The sequence below is a fragment of the Schistocerca nitens genome, chromosome 6 (assembly GCF_023898315.1).
Source record: "Schistocerca nitens isolate TAMUIC-IGC-003100 chromosome 6, iqSchNite1.1, whole genome shotgun sequence".
NCBI classification, from domain to species: Eukaryota; Metazoa; Arthropoda; class Insecta; order Orthoptera; family Acrididae; genus Schistocerca; species Schistocerca nitens.
In genome coordinates this window covers 216,957,117-216,967,038 of record NC_064619.1, presented here as the reverse complement: position 1 = coordinate 216,967,038, position 9,922 = coordinate 216,957,117, and positions in this window count along the sequence as shown.

Sequence of the window (9,922 nt, the reverse complement as noted above, 5' to 3'; positions counted from 1 at the left end):
GTCTGAGCTCACTTTTGCCCTCGTAATCACTGTATGACATTTCTTCATTTTTAGGTACATGATTATCCGCTGCTTCCAGTTCCCATAGTCCTCGCCATCAAATACAGGAATAGTTATATCAGCCATGTCGAACTTTCTGAATAACACGCAACGGCCACAATATAATATTTAACTTCTACTTTTCTTTTCAACAACCACGCTCTGCTACCATGTTTTGAATCACGTTCACACTTTTACTTTATTAAAATACTTTATTAAAATATACATAGGTTCACTTCATAAAAGACACACGAAGACTATCTATTGCGCCTCATCACTCACGCATATATACACAAACATAGCTGTCACCACAATCGATACTTCTCGAACATACTCGATATAACTTATTCTAGAACGATGTTCTGGAACTTTCTCATATCCGATATAAATGTATTACATAATTCCAACAGAAACTATTGATGTACAATATAAGTTCCACAAAAATGTATTTTTAACTCTAGTGTAAATTGTTGAGCATTATATACATACAATGCAAGCTATTGTATGTTTTTATTGTGTAACCTATTGTATGTATATTGTCTGGATGTAGCTGAAATGACTTTTCTGTATTACAAGTACGTACCTGTATGATATGAAATTTATGGGACCAATAAAAATCACAAACACACCACTAAAAATAAATGTTGCCCTGAGATTTCCAAAAGTTCCCATATAGTAGAAATGTTGAATACAAGCATGTGAGTAACAGCAGGTGTTTGAAAGTCCTCACACACCTTTAAATACAGAAGTTCTCAAAATAGAACCATGGTGACCCAGAATTCATAGACTGTTATCAACTTCGCAAAAAGATCTACATGAGGATAGTGTTTTTTGTAAAAAAAAAGTCTTCAAGTGACAAAATACTATTTAATGTTTAACATAAAAATAAAGCAATGTGGGTGATTGTAAAATAGGGAACAGAGAAAAACAAATGGAAACATAACGACATGCACCTTGAAATGAACTGAATAATAAATGATCTACAGAAAATAACAGCAGAATGAATGTTTTCCAGTACTGAAGAAAATTTGCAACAGAAATTGTCATAAACAGATGTAGCTTCTGTAAAAGGAATTACACATATGCCACAAGCAAAGTACAATTAATATTGTTATCTCCCACAGAGCTTGAAGTAACGAAAAGTGTATAAATACAAGAAACTGGAAGTCAGTATGCACAGATGAAGTGCAATTCTGTGTACTGAAAGTATTTTAACTAACGTATTATCCCTTCAACTCAGGTAGCTTTTCAGAGTGTCTAAAATAAGATAAAATTGTATCTAGACTAAAGACTGGTATTCCAGAAGACATGGCAAATTACAGATCTGTCTCTCTACAGTTAAGATTATCAAATAATAAAGAATTACTAATGAATTACGTGAGTGAATATAACATATTTAGTGATGTATAGTTTGTTTACCAAAATATGGGATGAATTACTGAATCAGCAAAAGTGGGAATGATAAAAGTGGTGCTTCATGCATTAGGGAACAATAAGTGCATAACAGGCATATTTTGAAATGCATCTACAGTCTCTGACATTGTTGACCACATAATTCTATTAAAGGTGCTATGATTATTAGGATTAAGAGGAGAAGCAAATAAATGATTGTTACCATATTTGGAAATTATGGAGTGTGTAGACAGTAAAGGTATCGAATGAAATGAAAATTGTAATAAAGCACTTATCAGATCCAAAATACATTAACACAGGAGTACTCAATGTAGTGTAATAAGACCACTGCTGATTTTTCTATACAGCTTTCACTTTCCATTCAGTGCTAAGCACAAGGAAAAACTCTGATTGTGGATGACAGTTGTTGCAGGTTGATATTTGTAATTATAGACACTCTGGAAATATTGATTATTCTTGAATTAATGTTTTATATTCCATGATGTACGTCCCTGGAGAGAAATAAATTAATGTTGTGTTGGAATCACGGTGTTGTGTGTCCGTAATATTTTGGAGCCGAAACCCGGGAAGAAATTACGATTTCCTGCGTGATTCCAACAATTAACGGCTTGCGTCACGCTGTAGTAAACAAGAGACGACGTCGGACCGTATCACAAGCTAAGTCAATTCCAATAAAGTATGATCACATGAACTGGTTGCTTCAAAACAATTTTTGCGGCTTTGTATTGCAAGCCTGAAACTTGCACTCAGAGTAGCTAGTTTTGTTAAAAGGTTTTCGTTCACTTACGTTTGCGCATACGCCGTTTGTCAATCGTTTAAGTTATTCACAAACGCACTCGTAAACCATCTTACAACAGCCGTCTTTCGACATAATGCAGGACGAATCAGAGATACAGTTAGCAAACTTCAAAAGAAAGCGGACTAGGGAAGGACTAATGCTACGCGGTTTTGTGCGGCTGTTGGCGCTCTTACCATAGAAAGCCCGTTTGATGATTTTGAACATTACAGGGAACGTCTTCAAGAAACTCTAGAGAAGCTCGTTTCATTAGATGACGCTATTCATAATTTTCTCTCTGACGATGAATACAATGCAGACGTGCTGAGCTGTGAGGAATATATAGACAAAGTCAAACGCGCTATACAGAAGGCAACAAAAGCAATTGATTACAAGCTTTCAGCCACAACGTCGCAGATGAATATCACGTCACCACCAGTGCTCACACAACCATCTGTATTCCACTATGTCAAGCTACCAGCAATTAAGCTTGAGTCATTTTGTGGAGATGTCGAAATGTGGTCCCGCTTCTGGGCACAATTTGAATCGACCATTGATAAAGACCCATCCCTTTCTACAGTAAACAAACATGTTTTCCTACGAGGGTATCTGTCAGGCGAACTGAAGTTGCTAGTAGATGGAATACCTATAACGGCTAACACGTATGAAGAAACAAAGAAAATTTTATTGAATAGATACGGTGATAGCAATTGCATTATACAGGCGCACCTCGATTACTTGGATGTGGTAAAGCCTGTACAGTCAGCGACACCTGAAACGCTGAACAGTACATTCCTGGAATGTAACCGTCGTATTCAAGCACTGCGTGCCTTAGGAGATGATGTCGTGGCATACGGTAAAATTCTCACTCCGAAAATTCTGCGTGCATTTCCCGCTGAAATGTGCCAGAAATGGGTCATTCATGCTAGAAGAACCGAAGTAGCGGAAGGAGATGTACTGAAACTACTTAACTTTTTGGAAAAAGAAGTTCGTGGTGCTCTCACTGCACAAAAGATTCGTACAAAATATCAGTCATCTCCTAGGTTCACGCCCACTGCAACAGCGCTTCACATAAATTCAAAGCAAGCGAAAAATCTGTGTAAGCCTAAACGAGAGGTACCGGTACAACCATATTGCGTATTTTGCGAAGCTCGCTCTCATTGGACCCAAGACTGCAACATAGTAACTGACAGCCAACAACGTACCGATAAACTAAATCAAGATAATCGCTGTTTTATATGTCTAAACCGAGGTCATAATGCTAGAAACTGCAGTAATAAGGGCAAGGTCTAGTGTTCTAAGTGCAAGAAAAGTCATCACAAAGGTATCTGTACTGACATTGCTGCCTCTTCTTCATCTTCTCAGCAAATTAGCTCTACATCTGTAGGGAAAACCGACGTAAGTTCAGCAGGTTTTACTTATCTTCAGACAGCTCGAGTTTGGGTCAGTGGACCCGCAGGATTAAGCAAACTTACTCGCTGCGTTCTGGATAGCGGTAGTCAGTCATTTCCAAGTTCCTGATTGACGAGCTAGGTTTAAGAACTATAGAACATCGTGATCTATCTGTCAACGCCTTTGAAATGCCATCCGCAACTTCAACGCATCGTAGAATTCACACTACAGGGTACATGGACTAATTCCAAGACGTCTATGACTGCGTTTGAAAGCACATACTCGTTTTCCGCGCACCCAACTGTGCCTTCCGATTTAAGAAAACTTGTACGCACACGGTGACTTCAGTTTGCGGACCTAAGGGATGGTAAAGAAGATCTTCCCATCGAGATTCTTATCGGAGCAGATTACTATTGGAAAATCGTTAAAGATTCCCCTCCGATTCGACTAACGTCACCAGTTGTTCTGGTATCTTCCATTCTAGGTTGGATTCTTAGTGGAAGCAAATCAAGCACCACGGCTAACCTTGTGACGGCAAACTACATCAGTTTAGAGACAGCGACAACAACAGACGCTATTTTACGACGTTTCTGGAATTTAGAAAGAATGGGAATCACAGAAGATGAAACAACAACTCTGAATCAGAAGGAATTGGCGTTATTGCAAGATTTCTCAAAATCCTACTACATAAAAGACGTAAGAGGAGTGGTGTCTTTCCCCAGAAAACCCAACGTTATGTTATCTAATAATCTTCAGCAAGCAGAGAAGAGATTTGCTTCACTGGAGAAAAAATTTACGAAGGACAAGAAACTGAAACAATTTTACGAGGCGCAAATGATAGAACACATCAAGAGGAAACATATGGAAGTCACCCCTTCTGGACAGAAATTGCGTGACACATTTTATCTGCCACATCATGCAGTAAAGAAAAAATGGTTAGGTGTCATCAAATGGAGGATTGTATTTGATGGTTCGTCGCACGACCAGAATGCACGTTCATTGAATGACTCTTTAGAAATAGGTCCTAATTTACTTCCTGATCAACAATGAAACTATATTACTACTGACGAAAGGATTACATACCGCTTCACCCGGCTACCTTTCGGACTTACCTGCAGTCCGTTTCTTCTTGCAGCCATGCTGAAAGAACTTGCTGTAATGCACAAAACGAATTTTCCGCAAGCTGCTTTACTTGCTGAAGATAATATGTACATGGATGATTTTATAGCAGGTACTAAAGATGACAATGCCGTAATTAACTTATATTATGAGCTTACATCACTCATGGGACAGATCAGTCTACCAATGGCAAAGTGGGCCACAGATTCAAGCCAACTGATTGGAATATGGCAATCAGAAGGTGTCACAAACACTACAGATACGGAGGTACCGGGAGTCCACTGGAACACACAGACTGATACGCTCAGTCTTGTTAACAACAATGTTACTGACAATGTTATAAATCGTCCTGCCACTAAACGAGAAGTACTACGAAACACTGCTAGATTCTGTGAACCGCTGGGTTTGTTGTCGCCTGTGTCCCTCACTGCAAAAATAATTTTTCAAGAAATTTGGTCAAGAGGAATTGAATGGGATGAGCTTTTACCCCTTGATCTTAGCAAACGCTGGCGAATGTGGGTATCAACATTGCCATCATGTTCACACATAAAAATGTCCCGATGGGTTGGTGTACACGAAAACACTGAGCCAGAAATCCATGTCTTTTGCGCCGCATCAGAAAAGGCCTATGGAGCAGTCCTTTATGTACGGTGCACCACCACAAATACGGTATCAGTCCATTTAGTTTGCAGTAAAAACCGACTCGCTCCCATCAAAAAAATAACTCTTCCACGGCTGGAACTTCTAGCGACACTTCTTGGATCAAAATTACTTCATTATTCCTGTAAGACCACAAGATATAATGCAAGTCGTGCTACATTGTGGACTGACTCAACTGTAGCCTTAGAATGGATACAACATGACCCTAATCGATAAAAAACCTTGGTGTCAAACCGTGTTACGGAAATACGACGACTAACGAATCCATCACAGTGGAGGCACTGCCCTGGTGGCGAAAATCCAGCTGACCTAACCTCCAGAGGTACCACAGCAGATAAACTTCACCACGCTTCTGTATGGTTCCATGGGAACAGATGGTGGGATCTGTCAAACGCTGCCTGAGAAAAGTTTTAGGACAGTCACAGTTGGATGAAGAAGGTCTCAACACAATCCTGGTCAGCATAGAAGCAGCACTAAACTCTAGACCAATTACACAATGGGGAGAGGAATCTGAGCCACTGACGCCTGCACATTTCCTTGTAGGTGATCGACTCACAACACTACCTACTGGTCCAGAATCACCAGTTAGAAAGGACTTGTCCAAGGAATTTCAACGGCTGCAGAAGATGGTAGAATACTTCTGGAACAGGTGGAAGAAAGAATATCTGATCCTGCTCAAAAACTTCCATGAAACTCATCAACCAAGGCCAGGTTCTGGAAGACTCCAGCTGGGTGATGACGTTCTTCTACAAGAGAATGTTTGTCCACGACACATGTGGAGGAAGGTGCGGATAGCAGATCTTCATGAAGGAAGAGATGGGAAAATACAAACTGTATCCTTACGAACTTCAGAAGGATCCATAATCACACGTCCCGTTCAACTGGTGATTCCTCCAGAAGTTGACCAGGGTGGGGAGGGTGTTGCGGGTTGATTTTTGTAATTATAGACACTCTGGAAATGTTGATTATCCTTGAATTAATGTTTTATATTCCATGATGTACGTTCCTTGGAGAGAAATAAATTAATGTTGTATTGGAATCACGATGTTGTGTGTCCGTAATAACAGTAATATTGTAATAACAGATAAAATAGCAGAATTTCTGGTAGGAACAGGAAATTAAAGTTCAGAGACTTTTACAATTGGTTGATAACCAATAAACTAATGTTGAACGTGAAGAAATCAAACAACATGAGTTTAGTTTGAAGAAGGAGAGTACCAGTATTACCTTTGTGTTAAATGCAGGTGATATTTCCATAGACTGTGTAATGAACACAAAATTTCAGGGATGAATATTGACTGTCACCCGTAGAAGAATGAGCACACAAATGTACTACAACAAAGAATGCCATCAGCATATTATGTCTGTAGAATCCTGTCATCAGTGTACAATAAACTACTTCTATGTACACATAGTTTTAACTGTAATATTATTCTTTGACAGATCAAATGAAAAAAACACCAGCTCACTATTTAAACTGTAGAAAAGGGCAATAAGAATAACAACTAAAAGAGGTAATATGACACATTGTAGAAATCTGTTGGAAGGAGAGGGGTTCTACTAGCACTTGCTGATTGTCTACCAAAACATTATGTACATTAAGAACATATTATTAATTATCGCAACAGGACTATTCATTATATTTTACTGCCCATTGGCTTTTGTCTTAGGATCCTCAACTGAACTTGAGTAACTTACCGAAATCTGGAACAGTGTTCTCTTCTAGCATTCTGAAAAATGAGTAATTAATATGATGTGTCATAGTGTTGAAATCTATAATAAACTGTGTTTTTGAGTTTTATGAATGCCATGTTAATAGTTATCCAATCTACAACGAGCCATATTAAAAAAGTAAGCCAAAATTTTGCACAGTCTAATAATTTAATTTTCCTGGAACAGTTTTACCATCAAATATAAAAAATATATATAAAGCCCATAAACACAAGAGAAAGAAATTTTTCATTATATAGTAATAGTGAAAAGCACTTTAGACTGTCATTGCAGTTCTGAGTGTGAATACAGACTAATCTAAGACAGAACAGATGTACAGAACACATTACAATAAACTGAATACTATTTGCAATTACTTTAGAAGTTTTTTGTAATGCAAATAGAAAGAGAATAGAAAACATGAATTTTATCCAAATAGAATCATAAAATTCCAAGGAAACCTATTTTACAGTGCAAGGAAAGTTGTGAGATACAAAGAAAATATTAACTTTAGAAGTACATGGAAGGTTTTATTTTATAATATGCATATTAATTTTAGGAATAAAAACATCCTGGAAAAATCTTATATGATACTTGTAATTTATATTAAGAAATTAAAATATCATTTTATGCCATAGAATGAAAAAAACTTGCTCTACAGATACACAGATAAATGCTCATTCAAAGTGAATTAGCAAATAGCTTAAGTAGTAATGCAAGATGAGATACAATGAAACACAAAGCCACACTTAACAGCCTCTTGTTACAGAGGTCACATTGTAATAGAAATGAAAATCTTGAAATAAAAACGAAATTTGATGTTCTGAATTTCATTTTAAAAGACAATGAAAACTTACATGATATGGTTTAGGGTTTAAGAAATGTAAGGTAAATAAAAAACAATTAATAATGACTGCACAAAACCAGATCGTATAACCTATTTTAAGAACCATTTAAAAGCGAAAAATTGCCATCTGTTGCTTCCTTTGGGAGAACCAGATACCTGGTATTAATATGTGCAAATACATTGGGCTTTAACGTCTTTGCCACATCCTCACAAAAAGAGTAACATGGTAGGCTATCAGCTGTCCATGCATTGTGCCTGATGTATGCATGAGTACAGTCACATTGAATACTGTAGACACCAGGTTTATGGAGTCCGTAGTCATCTTTCACCATACCTAATAGTGTATGTGTTTTTGGAGGGATACAGAAAATGCATTTAATGTTATATTGAGCCATTATTCTACCGATTTTGTTTGATGCTTTGCCAGTGTATGGCAGATACACAATTTTTCTCCTCCTTGTGATCTATTTGCTGGGCCTGTACCTCCAGCCTGAAAGTTTGTCGCATTTGTCTCCCGCCATATCCATTCGTCTTTAATATCCCCTTAAGGGTGATTGAGCTCCCTTGGTAGGCTTTCTTCATCTGATGGGCCCTGTGAACCAGTGTATTTAGCACACCCTCAGACTGTGAAGGGTGATAGCAGCTGGTGGCATGGGACTAAAGATCAATGTGATCATCTTTCCTCCACATGTTATATCTCATAGGGGCATCCAGTCTGTGCTTTAGTAGGCCGTCAAAAAAAAAAAAGGAGTTCGCCATTTTCTTTCAACTGTGCAGTGACTTTAACACTGGGATGCAAGGAGTTAAGACGTTGGAGATGCTCCTGAAATGTTTCACCCCCATGTGGTCATACCACAACTGTGGCATCGACATACCTGAAAAAGCATGTGGCCTTCATTACAGATTTTTCCAGAGGTTGTTCTTCATAATTCTGCATGAATAAGTTTGCCTCAATAGGTGACAGAGGACAGCCCATAGTTACGCCATCCGTTTGTTCACAGTAGTTGCCATTGAAGAGAGAAAGTATAGATGATAGATTAGATTAGATTAATAGTAGTTCCATGGATCATGAATACGATATTTCGTAATGATGTGGAACGTGTCAAATTTTCCAATACATGACATAATTAAGTTAATTTAACAACATAATTAAGTTAATATACCAACTTTCTTAATTTTTGTTTTTTTTTTAATTTTTTAATAATTTTTTGTTTTTTCTTCTTTTTTTCTTAATTTATATCTAAAAATTCGCCTCTGGAGTAGAAGGAGTTGTCATTCAGAAATTCTTTTAATTTCTTCTTAAATACTTGTTGGTTACCTGTCAGACTTTTGATACTATTTGGTAAGTGACCAAAGACTTTAGTGGCAGTATAATCCACCCCTTTCTGTGCCAAAGTTAGATTTAATCTTGAATAGTAAAGATCATCCTTTCTCCTAGTATTGTAGTTATGCACACTGCCATTACTTTTGAATTGGGTTTGGTTGTTAATAACAAATTTCATAGGAGAGTATGTATACTGAGAAGCTACTGTGAATATCCCTAGATCCTTAAATAAATGTCTGCAGGATGATCTTGGGTGGACTCCAGCTATTATTCTGATTACACACTTTTGTGCAATAAATACTTTATTCCTCAGTGATGAATTGCCGCAAAATATGATGCCATATGCAAGCAATGAATGAAAAGAGGCGTAGTAAGCTAATTTACTAAGATGTTTATCACCAAAATTTGCAATGACCCTTATTGCATAAGTAGCTGAACTCAGACGTTTCAGCAGATCATCAATGTGTTTCTTCCAATTTAATCTCTCATCAATGGACACACCTAAAAATTTTGAATATTCTACCTTAGCTATATGCTTCGGATTAAGGTCTATATTTATTAATGGCGTCATACCATTTACTGTACGGAACTGTATGTACTGTGTCTTATCAAAATTCAGTGAGAGTCCATTTACAAGGAACCA